General features: G+C 35.5%; 1 pseudogene; it reads left to right on the top strand.

Moving 5' to 3' along the window:
• LOC106469661 overlaps positions 1-18,953 on the top strand; it is a 47,961-nt pseudogene that overhangs the window by 22,443 nt on the left and 6,565 nt on the right.

Genomic DNA, 18,953 nt, shown 5'->3' with positions numbered 1-18,953 from the left:
AGGTTTGTTTTTTGGTATTATTACTTATCTAACAATATTGGGGCTTTGTTTTTAGTATCTTCTACATCCTTTATCACAATTCAAAGTGCAAGCAACACGACTTATTCCTAAGTTCCTCTCAACAAAACGTTTTCTCTACAGTGTTTGTGGATCTGTTCTCTTTGTCGCTTACTCAGTAAAACTCGGAGTAGAGAGTATTAGAATTTTCATGGTGCAAATGTGCTTCTCTGGGATCTTTTAGTATTAGAGGTGTAACACTACCCCAAACCATCTGTTGAAAAGAGGTATTTGCAATAATAAATACACATCTTAGTCGCACATAATAAATTGGTGAGGAATACACAGTGGTCCCCCCCCGGTGTTAAAATTCGAGGTTTAATTCCCCGCGATAGCATATTGTATAGCTTTGCGTTAAAGACAATGTTGATAGTTGATAGAAGGAACGACTCCGATGACAAATTATCTAAATATTGAAGATTATCTAATTATTTACGTACTTTATTTTATTACAACTTTAAATGTACGTCTGTGTACAGACTGGAGAGAATATGTTTAAGCAACGCGTGAAATCTAATTTGTCTCTTCTGTTTAAAATTCAATTCACCGAAAAATTTCTAACACTACAAAATGCTCTCCGACTCGGAAGACCATCGCTGTCAAGTGGCTTTTTTTTTTTTTTTTGCTACGATTGTTTATTAAAATAATTTCTGTGAATTTATCCGGTTATTGGGCGCCAGTGTGTACTCTCAGGACAATCCAGGTTCTGTGGCACCATTTTTGTAGCAAGACAATAACCCTTCTTCAACAGTTCGTTACACATCGTTGCTAATAAGTCCTTTTTTTAAATAAATTTAGGCTTACCGAAATAGAAAACTAGTTTTAACATACTAAGAGGTCCTAACAGTCCTTAAGTATTTATTTATTTATCTGTAATTAATTTCTAGCATAGGGGGTTTTCATCTCGTACCTCATAATCCAAAATAACCTTTGCTTTTAACCGAGTTCATAGAACTCGTAAGTATATTCGGGAAACGTTAATAGTTCAAGATTTTTTAAGCCTAATTTCTTTTGTATGTAGAAAATCCAGTAGTTCAACCTAAAATGACAAAGGGAAAATGCCTTTTAAGTAGTAGTTATCTTGTAGATATTTATGGTATTTAAGGCATGTTGTTTTAAACGCATTTTTACAGTATGTCGAATGTAAATATAGGAATGAGTACAGTGTTAATTCAAGCTTCATCCGGATTAAGGAATAAGAAAAAAGATGGCCTAAATAATATCATACTTCACAAAAGGTCTGCCCTAAAGGGTTTTATTTGCCTCTTGTTTATTTTTGTTATTTACACAATGGATCTTTTAAGAACTACGCGGTAGTTTAACGTTACGATTAAATCCAAAAACCAAGAAATGCTGCTGCAGTCGTCAGATTTGTTTACCGAGAAAAAGGTTAGTAATTTCTGTCTTTTATCATTTTGTGACTGCAGTAGCCTTACCTGCATTGTAGAGTTTCCCCGATTGGTTTATCCCAGGTGGATTTCATGAAGAAGGGTCTGAATAAAAAAACATAAGACATTTTGGGGTAGATGCTGCTAACGTAATTCTGCGTCTGCTGGGCCCGGAAATGCCGCTTAATAACTTGTTCAGTTTTAGGTTTCTAAATTTGCGAAAAACAAAATGGCCGCCAAATAGCCAAGTTTGTCATTCTCTTTATGCAGTTGGTTGCTATTCCCTGGTATAATCCTTCTGAGGGGCGTTGTAGCAATAATGTTACATCTACCGGACACTAGGGGTATGTACCATATACATAGATACCAAATATCATTAAGTGGCTTCTTTATAGATTCGTGTAAAAAATTAGGTGTTCGTTTAGATAAGTTTGCGTTTATTTGATATATCTCCGTAACCTTAAAAACAAATTTGCGTTTCTCTGACATATCTCCGTAACAATAAAGGTAAGTGACCACTTGACACTATGTAAAAAACTGTCCAAACGGCCCAAAATAAGGCTAATCGTCACTTTAAATTATTATACTATTGTAAATATAAATATTGTTGAACAAAAGATTCAGGTTAATTAGAAACTACTCAAATTGTAGTTTGAATACCTTATTTGTGCCGATTGGATGCTCCTAAAAATAATGTTTTATGACCCTTGACCTATAAACTTTACGTAGTGTATAGGATCATCGACGATGCAAATTATAAGGTGGAATACATATAGTCGGTTATTTTGGACTAATGAACACATAGATGGCGTTTTCCCAGGGGCGTAAAGACACTCTTGCTGGTACAAAATTCCTTTTGTGCTGTTTTTGTTACTCTCTAATTAACTGGTGTTAAATATATATTGTATCATACTATTTATTAATCCTTACCTTACTTTTGTTCTGATTCATAAATAACTAGTATAATTACACTTCCATCAACTTAATCTAGTTTACACGCTATAAATATAAATAACATCTCAACCAATTCTGTATGTGTCGTTTCTCAGCTGGCTTGATGAGCACTGGTATTGTACGAAAGGCCTCATCGGCACTGGGTGTAGTAGATATTGTGTGGTTGACATGTTTTTATACACTCTTCTTCACTTTTACTCGTATGCTTTTAGATTAACTATACTTTAAAGAAGCATTTAGAAATAAAAGCCTGGACAAGAGGAATTCGATACAACTTTTGGTTAAAAAATTGAGAGGATCTGATTTTAAATCAGTAGTTAAATTAGTCGGAAATAAATACTGGTGAGAGAGCGATAAAACAGCAATCCCATAAAATTAACTTTTACGTTAGAGACGACCAGATTTCTAAATAAACAAACAACAACAAAAAGGTGAGACAAAAACCTGTTTGGTAGCTACTAATTTATAAACAACTTAGTTATTGTTAATGGTTAACTTTACAGTGGATGGAAGAACTCTGAAATTGTCGTGAATTTTTTTTAATTCCGTTGAAATATGAGATGTTGATAGTCGGGCGTGCTTGGAATGTGAATACGAGGGTTCATGGTTTGCATCCAGTTTCCATAAAAAATGCACTGCATTTTGAGTGCATCATGAGAGTGACGGTGAAATCTCTACTTGATTAGAGTAGCCTAAGAGTTGCCGGTGGGTGCTGTTGACTGGGTGCTTTCTCTCTGCTCTATCAGTTCAAAATTCGCTATGCGCAGGTAGCCCGTGTGTGGCTAAATAAATAACCCTCAAATTATAAGTTACTCATCCTGTCCTTTTTCTATTCGCCTTTTTGATTTCCCTAAAGTTCAAGGATGTTGTCCAAACCTGATATATTGGAGCGCGCTTGAAATTGGAACTACAGATGAGGAGTTGTGAACAAAATAATTGTTTTTCAAGAGCATCCGTCGTATTATAGACATTGTTTTCGTGTTCTGTGTGATATAAGGGTAACTGTCACAAGTTTTACTTTGGTTACGTTTGTTATTCGAGAAATGGACTTCACCTGTTTATAAGTATTTCAGTAGAGCGACCTCTGATGTATAAAGTTTATAGAAATAACAAGTTGTATTTTTGTAATAACTGCAATATATGATAAATTATGGCTGTTGGTACGCACGCGCAGTGTTTGTTTATTCATAGTTTTGTTGGACCTATTAATCAATTTGAAACACCACGAAACAGTGTCGACCGACAAAAACATTACTCATAATGTAAATATTTCTTTAACTCACTCCACATGATGGAATGTGGGGAGCGCCCTCTCTTGGTCCAGACGTGCTAGCTTTAATGTCAACTTTCTTGATAAGATACTGGCGTTACCTATCTAAAGCACCTGTTAGGTACAGGAACACACAGTACTGTACTGCTCGTCACGTGGCTTAGTTGGACGTTTATAACCGCCCGTCCAGGAGAAAGTAGAATATTTAGAGCTTAACGTATGGTTTCTTCTCTTAAAAAGTTAAATCGGAGTTTAGGGTTGTCACTTCAGCAGAAACAGTACAATAAACCAGAGGTTGACAAGGGGAATTTAAGTGTTGACGGTGAAAGGTGGAAGAAGATTGAATTCGCAGCCAGTTAATCATGGTCAGGTACGTTATGTTGATCGGTTAATAAACCGTTTGGATTCATACATTGGTATAAGGTCGAAATGTGTGTAATTTAACGAATTATCTCAACTTTAATAAAAGTTTAGAGGAACTCTGGTGAAATAATTCAAGATTAGAGAACAACTTTTATTAGGAACGGCTTATGTTACTGCTACAATATTTTTATTTCATTTTTACATGGGGAAGCAATCCCTGTTCCTGGTTCTTTTTTACGGAGGGAGTACACATTAAGGTATGTAATGGGCCAATGTTCCTGGTTCTTTTTTTACAGGGGGGGAAGTACACATTGAGGTATATAATGGGCCAAATATAAATTTAGATTGGACAGCATTAGCTTGGGGGGCCAGTCCCCCCGTGAACTAAAGAAACATTGTATTACTTCGTTTTAGGCACTAACAAGAGAACGTTTTTAAATTATATAGTTAAACGAAAATTACGTTTCGTCTGTTCATTCAAGTGTATATGTTTAAGGGTGTTTCTTATGCTAATACGGACTTACAACGCTAGAAACCGGGTTTCGATACCCGTGGTGGGCAGAGCACTGATAGCCCATTGTGTAGCTTCGTGCTTAATTACAAACAAAATCTTATGATAATGAACCATTGTTGCCTAAACTAAGCCGAACACTATCTGAGTATAACAATACGGTACGTAGCTTCTGAACCTTATTAAAAAAAAATTAGTGGCATTTTATCTAACCTCGAGTAAGTCGTTGGCCTTGCCCCGCCATGTTTTTTTTTTTGTTGTTGTTGTTGGCTATTGTCTATTATTCTATACTCTGGACCACATAGTGAAACTAGAAAGCTTGTTGCGTGAGTCTCTAAACCAGTTTCATCGCCATCATAACTTTTTCTGGGTATCCACCCACTCTATACAGCAGCCAAGAAAAGTCGCTACAGTGTGCGTCCGTTGCCAGGGGAGACAGTATACCATTGTCCGTTGCCAAGGGGACATATCACCACTGTTTCATGTGCAAAATGTTTTGTATAGGGTGTACTTTTAAAAGTAGCTTAGCAATAATACAAACAATTCCCTTTTAATGCCAGAAACTGAGTTCGTGGAAATAATGTTAACATATTGAGGTCACGAAATTCTTTGTTATTGACGTGAGAGGACATGCAGAGTATTGAAGAGGTGTGCTGTTAATTTATTGTAACACGTTGAATTAAAAATGCTGTACGAGGAAAATATCTACTGCTTTTTGTGTGTTATCGAGGTCATCGGCTGTTTGCTCGCGTTAAACACCACACTGTGATCGTATTAAGAACTAATAGACTTAGTTTCCTTGTATGAATTCGCAGAAAAAGAAACTAGAAAATAAGTCCTGAGAAAATGTTGTATACTTTTGTTTTGATCCTCCAGTGGGTCAACGGTAAGTTAACGGACTTAAAGCACTAAATTCCGGGGTTCGATTCCCCGTGGTAGACGGGGCGCGGAAAGACCATTGTGTACTCTTGCGCTAAATAATAATAATATCTTCTTTGCATAGATTTGTATGTTGTCCAAAACAATAGAAGTCAATTTTCTGTGATAATATTAAGAATTTTGGTTGTTTTGAATTAATAAAAGAACTGATAACGTTTCTGTACGCCACCGTTAGCCCAGCCTTTTGATGACTGCCACGCTAGAAGTCGTTAGCAATCTGTACGCCCCCTGGTGGTGATTGCTTTGTGTGTTGTCAACAATCGGTATATACCCCCTGCTGGTGACTACTTCTTAAGTTGACTCAGAATATCTCAGTAAAAAAGTTTTAGTTTATCGTTTTCCAGAAACTATAAAGAAATAACCGTCTATACAAGATCATCTTCCTACTGATTGTTTCAAGTAAAACACAATAGGTGACACCACAAACAGTATGAATGAGCTACACAATTGGTAGAGATGGTTTAGACAGAGAGAAAACCTGAAATGCATTGTTAATTAATGGACTGCATCTGTTTTGGATGACCTTTAACCTTCTCATAATAATTACGTTGGACATGAAATCTGAATAATAAATCGTCGTCCAAAACTTGCTAGGCGGATAAACAATGCACTGGAAGTGTACACAGTTAAAACAATACTTCTTGAAATATTGTACCTGTAGTCTTTTGTGGCTTGGTTTCGATGCATCTGATTCGAGCACCGAAAGTAAATACCTGGCTCGCAAAAAATTAAACAAGTTATACTTTTAAATTTGCTTTTATCCGAGTGTTTCCTTGGATAAAATTATCCTATTGAAAGATGCACCTGACTACTCCAATCAGAAAGATTTATTATTCAAACTTCGTGCCCAACGTAATTATGTTAAAGGTACGATTATAAACTGCCCACACTAAAAAAAAAAAAGAAGTAAATCCTGATGTATGTACATAAGAAAGATTGTCAGAACTTTATTACATGAAAAGATTTTAGGTTTTTAATCATAGTGGACTTTCTTGTCGAGAACAGTACAGGCAGGAGTTAAATCGGCATTTTTTCGAGACCTGAAGACCGCGAGTTTTATTGTACACGAGATTTTTATACACTTTCAGGCAAAATGTCTGTTTACAGTAGAATATAGTAACACTGCCAGAGAGAAACCACAAAAAACCTTCAAACTGGACTTTCCCCATGTTAAGTGAACTGGTGACAATGACCCTTCTTCGCGACAGTGATAGAGAAATCTTCTATAAACCTTCAAACAAACGTTTTTACTTGTAGTGGTCTAAAGATGATGGGTCTTGTCAAACATGACATCACATATCAACGGAACAAATTCGTTTATACGTTATAGTCGTTATTTTTTTTAGGCTGAAGATCATTGATCCATGAAAGTATTTATTGGAAATGATGCTATCTGCCATAAGGGCGACACTTGGTAAACATTAAATTATAAGATTCACTTTTAAGACACAAAATGGAAACTCAGTTTGTAATCAGAACTGGTATCGTCACGAATTTTTGGTTCACTTGTTCGAATTTAACCGTTTCGTATTTCGATTGTCACGTCCAGCACGTTCTCGTGAATAATGATCCATTTACAGTTGAGTTTCATAATGATCTTGAGTTTACATTCTTCTATCTGACTATAAGGCTGTTCCAAGGTGGCTTCTCTTTTGGTATTAAACAACGAAGGTGAACAGCCTTTTAAGCCATTGTTAGTCTCGGCTTAAGGCGTTGTGATTATTAATCTCCAAACCTTAAATGTATTTCTTACACAGGATCTTTCTCTTAATCGTCAGTGTTGCACGTGTATGTAGGCTCTTGTTTTCTTCGTAAATATTGAATTTATATAGTTCTAACCATTGTTAATGAAAATGATCGCAAGGAACAACTTTTTATGCGATTATAGATCGAGTACACAAAGTAATTCACTAGGGTAAGAAAAGAGACAGTTCATCAATTTACACAGCGTCTACACTAGGGTAAGAAAAGAGACAGTTCATCAATTTACACAGCGTCTACACTAGGGTAAGAAAAGAGACTTCGTCACTTTACACAGCGTCTACACTACGGTAAGAAAAGATACCCACGGTTCAACACTATTCAAGATGACCCCACCGATTATTTAGGGTTTAAAAAAATAAATGATGGATTTCTTCTTTTTTTTCATCTTCGAAAAATGAGGAACTTACACTCGTGCAGATAGAAAATATTAATATGTAAACAACGTGTTTATACTCTTACAAACTTCTCGGTCAAGGACCTGATAAAATACTCTTAACATCTGACGTAAATCATACCATTCAGGAATACTCATGATGAAAACATTGCAATATCTGTCAGACAGGAGTGGCATAAGTCCTTGAGAAGGCCTACAATTTTCAGGACTTGGGCTAAACAAACAAACAAGAAAATATGATCCATCTTCTTCATCGGGATTCGGTCCATGTTTTGGACCAGGGGATATTCAGGTTCAGCGTTGAAAAAAAGTTTGGTTATCCCAGTCAGGTTTCGGCCAAAGTGAATCTCGTGCCTCGCGAGACTATTGCAGGTTACCCTGGTGGGAATGAATGCTTAACGAAAATACTACGCGAGAGCATTCGAGATTCCTAGAAAAAGCTGTTATTAGAAAGTTAACTACCATGTGGATGAATTCTGGACGTTGTGGGTAAAGCACTTGGATTTTTTTTTATTAGTACTTTGTCCTTATCACCCCTTTTTTAAAAGAGTTTTACTTCAGTTTTTATCTATTTATGTTTTTCCCCTTCCGAAGGCAAGTTCTTCTTCAAGCGTGACCTCATACTCAGGATCGGGTAACTGCTTAGCTTGGCTGACCAATCATTTAAGCTTCCTTTAGTATACGCCAGGTAGTCCAAGCTAACTGTCGTGTATTTAAGACGGGCCAGTTTGTTTGCTATCATAGCTAAGTATCAAATTATTTCTCTCTGCTTCTCTGTGTTAGAGAAAGGACGTCTTGGAAAACTGCGGAAGTAGCGAATGACTTACAGTTTTAAAGTTATTTCTCCAAAGTTGAGGTAAGTAAATAAAACCGTTGTTCAGGTTCAACAGATAGTTGTGTACCAGACTTGAATACTCGGAGTTTTATACGGTATTTTTAATTTACCTTTCAGGTCTGTTTAAATTTAATTGGAGTCTCCAAGCGTTTCTATTTAACCTCGTGTATTCCTTATCCTCACTTATTCAGTTCTGTACGACTTCACTTGTCCAACATGAATGAAACCAATTTACAATGAAGATTTTAGGTAAAAGTTGTCCACATTGAGAGAAGCTTCAACTACGTTAGGTATTCAGTTCTGTACGACTTCACTTGTCCAACATGAAAGAAACCAATTTACAATGAATATTTTAGGTAAAAGTTGTCCACCTTGAGAGAAGCTTCAACTACGTTAGGGAGAGATTGTGTGAAGTATTAAAATCGTAAATCAATCAAATATCGATTACTAAAACCTTTTTTATTAATACAATTTTCGCTATCGCATCTGTATTCTGTAGTCTTGTCATCGAGCCACGAAACAGGCGTGTATGGCGAATATGGATCGTGTGAATAAGTTAGTTTTAGTTATTATAAGACCAAGAATATAAACACGTTACCAATGAAACCTAATGCAAAACTTAATTTACCTCTGTTGGTAATCTAAGGGTTAGTAATATTAAATTCACAGACAACTACACGTCAGCTTTAAGTATTATACAGAATTAACTTGGATCATACGTATGTGTGCAAGTATTAATGTGCAGTGGTTTCCATTCTTAAGCATTACTTTGTACGTCTACAACAAGAGGTTTTTGTTCGATGTTTAATTGTTATTATACCACATAGAGGAAAAGGCGGCTGACAGAAAATGTTCACAAAATAGAGAAATTCAAACTGGTTTGTGGTTTATAGCTGTTTACAGTTCTATGTCGTCATTATTGCCAATACTAATATTAATTTCTTTGTTTCGAAGGACCGATATTACTTGCCTAATGAAAAAAAATAACCATCGTTTTTTTTTGTTTATTCTTCACGCGCCATTCGCTACCAGTAAGGGGTCTAGATATCTAATAAATGTGAGATGTTCGTGATACGACTAACTTGTTCTAGAGCCCAGTCAAAGATCAGTTTCCTAGGCCTAACGAAGATGCACGCAAGCGCGTCGAAAAGTAGGCTTAGAAGAAAGACGAAGCAGGTTCAACTGTTAAGCATACGCGATCTGGTTCAAGCTAACACTAACAGTCGTTTTCGTCTGTCGCACCACTTGATGGGGAAAAAACACAAGAAAGGGTAGGATTAAATCGCCTATTTTCGATGTGAAGTACATAAGAAACCCCGGTAATAATTAATGGTATTAATATCAATACTGACGATATTTTTTTTACATTTCACTCTGTGATTTTGTTATTAGGGACCTTGTTACCAACTGAGTCTTGAATCTACAAGTAATTTGGTGTATAAATAATTATCTTAAGAAATTCATTGGTTGTTCTATGGTTAGCCATGTTTTTAAAGCGTTTAGGCTGTTCTCATATACTGTTCGGTAACATATTAATGTTATTCAGTGGTTAAAAAAGGAAGCCATTAACCCAAACTAGCCAGTTTTCTAGATGTGGTATATGTTACATGGTAAAATCTAGTTTTAAGACTTTATCAACGGTATGTTTTGTTTTTCACGTCACAAGAAGGAAAGTAATAAGAAATTCATTATTTTTTAGAACAAGCAGTGGAATTATTACAACTATAAAATTATTGTATTTTGGCAGTTAATTTATTAATAATCACGGATTGAATCAAACACTTCATATGATGTAATATACCCCTCTTCTAGTGGTATTTCTACAGTCCGAAAATGTAAGAACCTGTGCGTAGAGCCTCTATCAGTGAAATAACAATGGTTAAAACATGAGATCCGCATTTTCTCTGACAGGTCTGTGTACTCATGTTGCGATTTCATTTTGATAACGCTCCGCTTATAATAGACATGTTCAGTTCTGGGGTTAAAAAACTCTTCCCTTTCCTGCGAGATTGGCACTGTGATTGGCGCATGCGTGGAAACCCTGAAACTGACCCCAAGTCATAATTCTGTCAATGGATACTTCTGGACGTAACTAGTTAAACTGAAGGCTTCTCTTGCTATATCTGTTGATAAGAGTATTCTGATTTGATTGTTAAGAAATGGCCTTCTGTGTGATGGGGGATACGACCCCTTCCCCAAGAGACACCTGGTGTTTTGACTAATCATAAAACAGTTTATCTTCATACTAAAGTAATAGTGTATCTCTAATTATATAGAACTTTGTTAGAAGTGTCGATAAAAGTAGTATTTGATGTATACGTAATGTTAATGACACAACGTATTTAGTCTGGTTTATATTATATCTATAGGTTGAATTTACTGGCTAGCTCTCATCCCGTTCCAGGAGGATGACACTTGTTATTTTTGGCTCGTGAACGTGTTGTGAGAATGACATTTTAAAGTTCACTATTCGATTAGAGTAGCAAAGGAGTTGGCGGTGGGTGCTTTCCTATAGCCACATTCCTTATAGTTTACGAGTTTAGAATTAGGGATGGCTAGCGCAAATAACCCTTGTGTAGCTTTGCGCGAATATATAAAACAAAGGAACCATTCTCCCGGTTAAGAAAAGCTGGAGCCGGGAACGAGGTCAGTTTGTGCAATCGTTTGGGGGGTGATGGTTACTTTTTCAGACTGTGGTTCTATTGTTCGCGTCTCATTTTCGTAAAAACGTGATCCGCATTTTTAGGCTGTGGATGCGCCATAAGAGCGCAGAAAGACCTTTTGTGGCTTAGCTCTAAGTTCCAAAATAATAAACACTGGAGTCGGTTAGAATGTATTTTTGTAACTAGCTGAAATTCCGCGCATGTGTCGTATTAAAACTTTGAATCTACAATATAAGTTATAACAGTTTAAACTTGTTTTACTTCATATCAAATCCAAGTGATGCTACTACAACAATGGAAAAGCCAGTGTATAGAAAGTTCTTGCTCAAGTAAAGTACTTTTCTTGTTATGCTGTTACTTTTTGGGTAGTATATTTATACAGATGTATTTGTTCGTATTTCTATCATGTTAGGTTTAAAGTTGCTGGTTTAATTTTCTGTATCGTCTTATCACGGATTATAAAAAAAAAAAATAATAATAATAATAATAATAATAGAAACCCGCAGTATAGATATTAAGTTAATTCAGTATGAGGCGCTCTACAGTTTTATTTAGTAAATAAAATAAAAACCGCATATTTCGGCTAAAGTCATTGGTGTTATTGGGTAATGATAATATTTTTGAATACCACTGTTTTAACAGTGGGAATCGTACACTTTTCTTTCGTCTTAATTTGAATATTCTTTCTCAACTTTCCAAGAACTGGTACAGTGCGAAAATCTTTTAATTTCAGAAACTAACTACAATTCTCCACATTTAATTATTCTTATTCTAGTAATTCAATATGATATATCACGTTTTGATTTACCTTTCGACTGTTTACGGTGAATATTTTGTTCTAACGTGCAAATTAGTCTATATTCGAAGCTATTATAATGATTGAGTTTGCTGGTTTTCCGTTAATTTAATACCTCACTTTTTTTTTCTGATGGATGGTTGAACACTATTTCGTATAATATTTATTGGTAACCTACATAAACTTAAAATTGTCACTTGGAGCTCCATATCCATTTTTATGGATTTTCTCGGGTGAACAACAGATGGCGCTTACTCCAGCTTCATTGAATATGTTTAAAAATTGTCTCGACTTTAGCATTCCCTTTAAAGTTAATATTTTTATTGATACGTTACATTTATGATACCACGCTGAAATTTATTTTTGGTCGAAGTACAGATGTGGTTTTACCAGTAATAACTACAAGTTTTGCAAATTAACTTTTTTTTTCTTTTTCAGAACCAATAGATTCAACCTCTATCCTCCAAAACAAACAGAACATCAAGAAATATTGGGAACGGATGATGATGGCTCATCAAGACATTATTTCTCCCATTCATACACAAGAAAATATTAATCATTTGAGTTTGGACCAGAAAGAAAAGTTAGTTTATCAGAATAATCACGCCAAACTTGCATGTAAGCCACAACTGAACGGAGACTTTTCTCACCAGAATGCTGTACGTCTAGAGCTTAATGATGACTCGTTTAAACGTACCGTACAGCACACAGCTGAAGTGAACAATAGCGACAAGTCTGATGAGAGACCGTTTGATACTTCCCAAGACTCTTCTTTGAGTAGTGATTTGTCAGGCGATAGTCTACGGTCTCCTTCAGTTACTTCTGCGGACCGATTCTGGGACAGGGGTTTTACAGATGAAGTACCAAACCGTTTTGAAGATACTCACACTAGTATTGAGCAGCGAAATAACCTCAAAAACGAAGTTTTAGCTACACGGAAGGAGACTAAAATTTTCACACAATCAAGTACGGAGTGTGTCAAAATGGAGGAAAGTATTATTGAGCGGGAAGTTCGACTCCAAAAGATGAGAGAAGAAATGCTTGCTAAAGAAAGACAGGCTGCTTCTCTGAGTCAAGCAAAGCAGTTTTCTCAGAGTCCTGTCAACAGTAAACCTGCACCAGTAGCTGGTACTATCCAAGAGTCTCAGAGGCCAGTGGAGCAAATGTCACCGTCTCCACAACCAAAAACAAAAAGTTCTTGTATCGATCACACCACTGAATCCAGTCCTAGGGTCATGTTTAATCAGTTAAAGAGAACATACATTTTCATGCTTCCTAAGATTTTGGAGAAAAGAAGGTGAATCGAAACATGTTAAATTATATATATATATATATATATCATAGAAGAATCTGGTTTAAAGGAGAAATCGACAGACCCTTTCCCTTTCAAATTAGGCTAGTCCTAACTCGAATTAAGTTTGAAATATGATTTCAAATTGTCGTTAACGTTCGTTTATTTTTCTGAATAAAGCAACAATGGGCTATCTGTTGTGTCTACCGTGGGGAATCGAACCCTGGATTTTAGCGTTGTAAGTCCGTAAACTTACAGCTGTCCCACCCAATAAAGAATGATCTCATTTAGATTATTAAAAACCAGTAAAGAATGATCTGATTTAGATTATTAAAAACCAGTAAAGAATGATCTGATTTAGATGATTAAAAACCAGTAAAGAATGATCTGATTGAGATGATTAAAAACCCAGTAAAGATGATTTGATTTAGATGATTAAAAACCCAAGAAAAATGATTTGATTTAGATGATTAAAAACCCAAGAAAGAAAGATTTGATTTAGATGATTAAAAACCACTAAAGAATTATCTGTCTGTTCACCTGGTTCTCGAAGTAGAGTTACAACAACATGTATACCACAGTTTGATAGCACAAAAGCCAATAAAGTCTCTGCAATAACGATTAATTGTTGATCAGAATTGCATACATTTTAAAAGGGAACAGCATTTTGTGCTTTTCTGCAAAGAAAAAGGTCTAGGCGTGTCTTAATGGTTAGCTCTGCGTTCACGATCAGAATATCTCATCACACACACACTGACAGATCCAAGCTCTGCAGTCACGACCAGAATACCTCATCATCCACATTAACGTCCGAAGAAAGATTAGATAAAGAAGATTTGCAACATCTCTGTCTTTCCACGTGATTGTCAGGCCAACAAAGCTAGCTTAGGATATTACCAAACATACAAACCAAATGTGAAGACAGACATTTCCTAGGATTAGATTTCTACAGTGCATGTGGGAACCACATTCTAGTTCGAATGAGGATGTGAACAAGTTGCCAATAAAGTTAGAGTGCAGAACTAAGTAAAAAATATACATATACAAAACAAAATGAACTTTCATGTAGCCAAAGAAAATGAAATAATTATTATAATGAAATAAAAAAATTAATTAAATAACTCTATACCTGTGTGCATTATTGGTGTTGTTTTCTTAGTGCAAAGCTACTCAATGGGTTATTCGTACTCTATCCTCTGCGGGGATTCGATCCTTGAATTTTAGTTTTGTAACCCCGTGAACTTACCGTTAGCCATCCTGGTTACTTCTGGGTGCACGTTTTTTTATTTTATTGTTCTTTTTTTTTCAAATTGGCGTAACTTAACTGAAAACTTGATTATCAAACAATATTTTTCTAGTGTACTTAGCTTTCAAAAGTGAAGTGTTACAGGACTCTTCTTTACAGTTAATTACTATTGAAAATGAATATTGAGAAATGCTGAAAAAACAAATTAAAACGTCCTCTCTTTTGACAGAATGTGATGGTATTTGAGTTAACCTTAGCTTACTGTAAGTTAATTGCTTAGAGAACAATTCGCCATAAAACAAAATCGAGAACGTAAGTTAATTCATAAAGTGCACCTTGTACGGTTTTGTGACTCGAAGAACAAGAGAATTATACTAGAAATGTTGGTCCGTAAATAAAAAGAAAACGAGGGACCGCCTTCAAAATTTCATATAATAAACTGTAAAAAAAAGCAACTTGCGTACGCTAATAAAAAACATAACGTAATATCTCGTGTCATTGGTTCTTTGGTCATCTACTTTCCAATTGGGCAAGAGAAGAAGCAAATATACCCTGTCCAACCAGACACATCAACTCAGAATTAACCGAAAACAAGTAAACTCTCAGCTGTATTACATACATAAATTGTTGGCTGTAGCTTTAGCACAATAGTGGTTTTCGTGACATAATTAATGAAACTAGGATCCCTTCATCCAGAGCTGTTTTTAGATATCAAACTATGTCAGTCAGCTCATCTTAGACGTTAACAGGAGGTTTAAACAAGTTAGATAATTACCAGTTTTTAATATCTGCACTTTATCAATTTCTATAGCACATGAAGTTGCTAGTTGTCATCAGTTAATACTGTACACGCAGCTAATAACTATCTGTTCCTCATCAGTTAATACGGTACATGCAGCAAATAACTATCTGCTCCTCATCACTTAATATGGTACATGAAGTTAATAATCAATTGTCATTCATTAGCTTACAAAATAGATTAGCTTTACACTCTCGAGTAGGAGAGCGAATACATAAAATACGTTTATGTTTAATACTAGCTAACTAAAATACGCATGAAACAAGTGTCCTTTTTGCTATTAGGTATTAAAAAATAAATTCAATGTCTTAAAGTTTTACTTAAAACATTTTTTTCTTCTTGTATATTGCTGTGTACTAACCATAAGCAAAGTTCCACCCGTGCCATGTAATCAACATTTCTTGAAATTCATAACGTGGATTAGAATTATTAAATAAATATATAATTCGGTGAACATTCTCCAAGTTATTAACTTTTGTTTTAGAAGCTTTTCGCTTCAATACCGGATATTTTTACAGGTAATATTTCATGAATAATGCACATATTGTTTTACTAGTAGAATGTTTAAAAAACGTGAATCGAGTTTATTCAAATATACAAATATCTAATAATAAAATAATTATTTTAAACAACTTTTGACTGTCTTAGACTTTCAGTTGTGTTTTTGTAACAGGCTTAAGTCAGTGCGTCACCCGCCTCTTATGATCTCTTTCAGGCAATCACTAAGGCAAGAAACGTAACACCTAAACTCACAAGCGATCACCAAGGCCAGAAACGTAACACCTAAACTCACAAGCGATCACCAAGGCCAGAAACGTAACACCTAAACTCACAAGCGATCACCAAGGCTAGAAACGTAACACCTAAACTCACAAGCGATCACCAAGGCAGAAACGTAACACCTAAACTCACAAGCGATCACCAAGGCCAGAAACGTAACATCTAAACTCACAAGCGATAACCAAGGCTAGAAACGTAACACCTAAACTCACAAGCGATCACCAAGGCAAGAAATATAACATCTAAACTCACAAGCGATAACCAAGGCAAGAAACGTAACACCTAAACTCACAAGCGATCACCAAGGCAAGAAACGTAACATCTAAACTCACAAGTAATCACCAAGGCCAGAAACATAACACCTAAAATCACCAGCGACGATACCAAAACCAGTAACGTAACACCTAAAATCACAAGCGATCACCAAGGCCAGTAACGTAACACCTAATATCATTTATCTTTCCAGGCAAATTGTACACAGGTGTACAGTATTATAAAATGCTGAAAATATAGTTTTATGTTCTCATTTAGTGTTTAAAATATATATATATTGCTTTGGGCATAATATTTATACTTGTATTGTTACTTTTCAGTTTTTGAACACGTATTTTGATCGTTTATCTGAAGACAATCCTTAAGCTTAGAGATAATTAAATATTTTCAAAGTCCTAGGAACGGCGAATATATTGCAAATTAATTAAAGTAAACTTGGACCAAGTGTGTCTAGAGGGAGAATGAAACTGTGAGAACTCCTAGTTATTGTTTTAACATATTGTTTTGTGGTTTATTTGTAGAAAATTCGTTTCTATGAAAAGAAGAAAAAGTAGTATATGAATTTCATTTAATAGATTTCTACCCAAAACTTTAAAGAAACCAACTAAAAAATGGTTAACAACTGAAGCGCAGAAGGGAAAACACTTCGTCTAAAACAAAAGAGAGAATTTCAATATTAAACAAAACTGAAAAGAAATAATGTCCGAAAATTAACAAACATGGTATAAAAATTATTAAACAAATTAAGATTTGTTTAATCTTCTGAAAATATTTATTTCTAATACCATATAGAACGACAGTCAATTCTTTAGCGTTGAAAGTGGGGGGTAGGATGTTACTTTCCCTCTGGTCAGTAGTTCATAATCTGGGCTAGCAACAGATAACCTTAGTAGATTTGCCTTGAATATACAAATGGAAATAGAAATCAAACCACCATAAGCACCCAGTGGCACAGCGGTATGTCTGCGGACTTATAACGCTAAAATCCGGGTTTCGATACCCGTGGTGGGCAGAGCACAGACAGCCCATTATGTAGCTTTGTGCTTAATTGTAAACAAAACACCATAGTTAAAATAAATAAAGTCTGCTAAAATTTTGAATAATACGTAATCAGGAAATTATGAATAATGTTTAGGTGTTTGGTTATAGCAAAGCCACATCGGGCTATCTGCTGTGTCTACAGAGCAGAAACGAACCCATAAATAATGAAAAAAAACAACACATTATCGTTGAAAAAAAAGGAATCATTGGTAATTTCTGTAGAATTTTCAAAGAAATATGGTGTTAGCTACCATAAACAAGTTAAATAATTAGCTTAAGATGTTTTTATTGGTTTTCAAATATTATACCTGGGACGCGGAATTGCAGACGACTTACTAAGCGCAGTTTGTTTGTTTTGAATTTCGCGCCAAGCTACACGAGGGATATCTGCGCTAGCCGTCCCTAATTTAGCAGTGTAAGACTAGAGGGAAGGCAACTAGTCATCACCACCCACCGCCAACTCTTGGGCTAATCTTTTACCAACGAATATTGGGATTGACCGTCACATTATAACGCCCCCACGGCTGAAAGGGCGAGCATGTTTGGTGTGACGGAGATTCGAACCCGCGACCCTCAGATTGCGATTCGAGTGCCCTAACCACCTGGCCATGTCTGGCTACTAAGCGTAGAGCCTCATGTAAAAGTCAATAATAAATTTGAAAGAAAAAAAGAACTAAGAACAAATATAACTAGAATCCTGGAGCAGTAAATTAACCTAAAATTAAGAAACTTAAAACGGTATTTTTAATTAGCATTTTCAGCTGCGACATTCTAAATTTAGAACTACTGACCAGAGTGAGGCGCTGCATATTATGCGAATATTCTTAACAAAATAGCGGGAATGACTGTCTCAATTAAAACGCCCCCAAAGGTGGAAATGCGGAGCCTATTCAGCAGCATATCGTGACTCGAACCTTGAATCTTTCAATACGTAGCCTATCACGCCAACCATTAAGCCTCGCTCAATCCTAGCATTTGTTTTACCTAAAACAAGGTCAAACAATACTTTTTCATAGAACTGAAATCAAATTTCCAAAATGAGATTAAAATGCAGTTATTAAATCGATTGACATTTCAAAGAAATAGTGCATAATTTTATCTAAGTTAAAAAAATATTAACATCACATCTCATTAGTAATCTATATAAATATAATAGTACTGTCTGTTCTATGTCCATGTAACTACTTCGCATGGTGTGAATGAATCTTCACAAAACATTGGTGTGGAGGTTCATTAGGTCCATGCGGGGGTGCATACAAATTTCCAGCTTTGCGTTTTGCAGTTTTATGGGCGTTTTTGCATTTCTTACCACTACTTCGCACCCTGTTAATGGATCTTCACCAAATATTTACATGAAGGTTTGTTGGGTCTATGCAGAGATACATGCACATTTGCGGTTGCACATTTTGTGTTTTGCAGTTTTTATGAGCATTTTTGCGTTTTTGTTTTTTGTTTTGTTTTTCAATTACATATGAGGGAAGCAACTTTTCATGTCCTAAGATAACCTTTCATTAATCATGAATTTACATGACTTCCGTCCAGGGGACGAGTACTCCAACTAGTGTTGAATAAAATTTGTCAGTCTCAAG

Source organism: Limulus polyphemus, unplaced genomic scaffold (genome assembly GCF_000517525.1).
Source record: "Limulus polyphemus unplaced genomic scaffold, Limulus_polyphemus-2.1.2 Scaffold3597, whole genome shotgun sequence".
Classification (NCBI taxonomy): Eukaryota; Metazoa; Arthropoda; class Merostomata; order Xiphosura; family Limulidae; genus Limulus; species Limulus polyphemus.
This window is presented reverse-complemented; position numbering and strand designations above follow the sequence as displayed.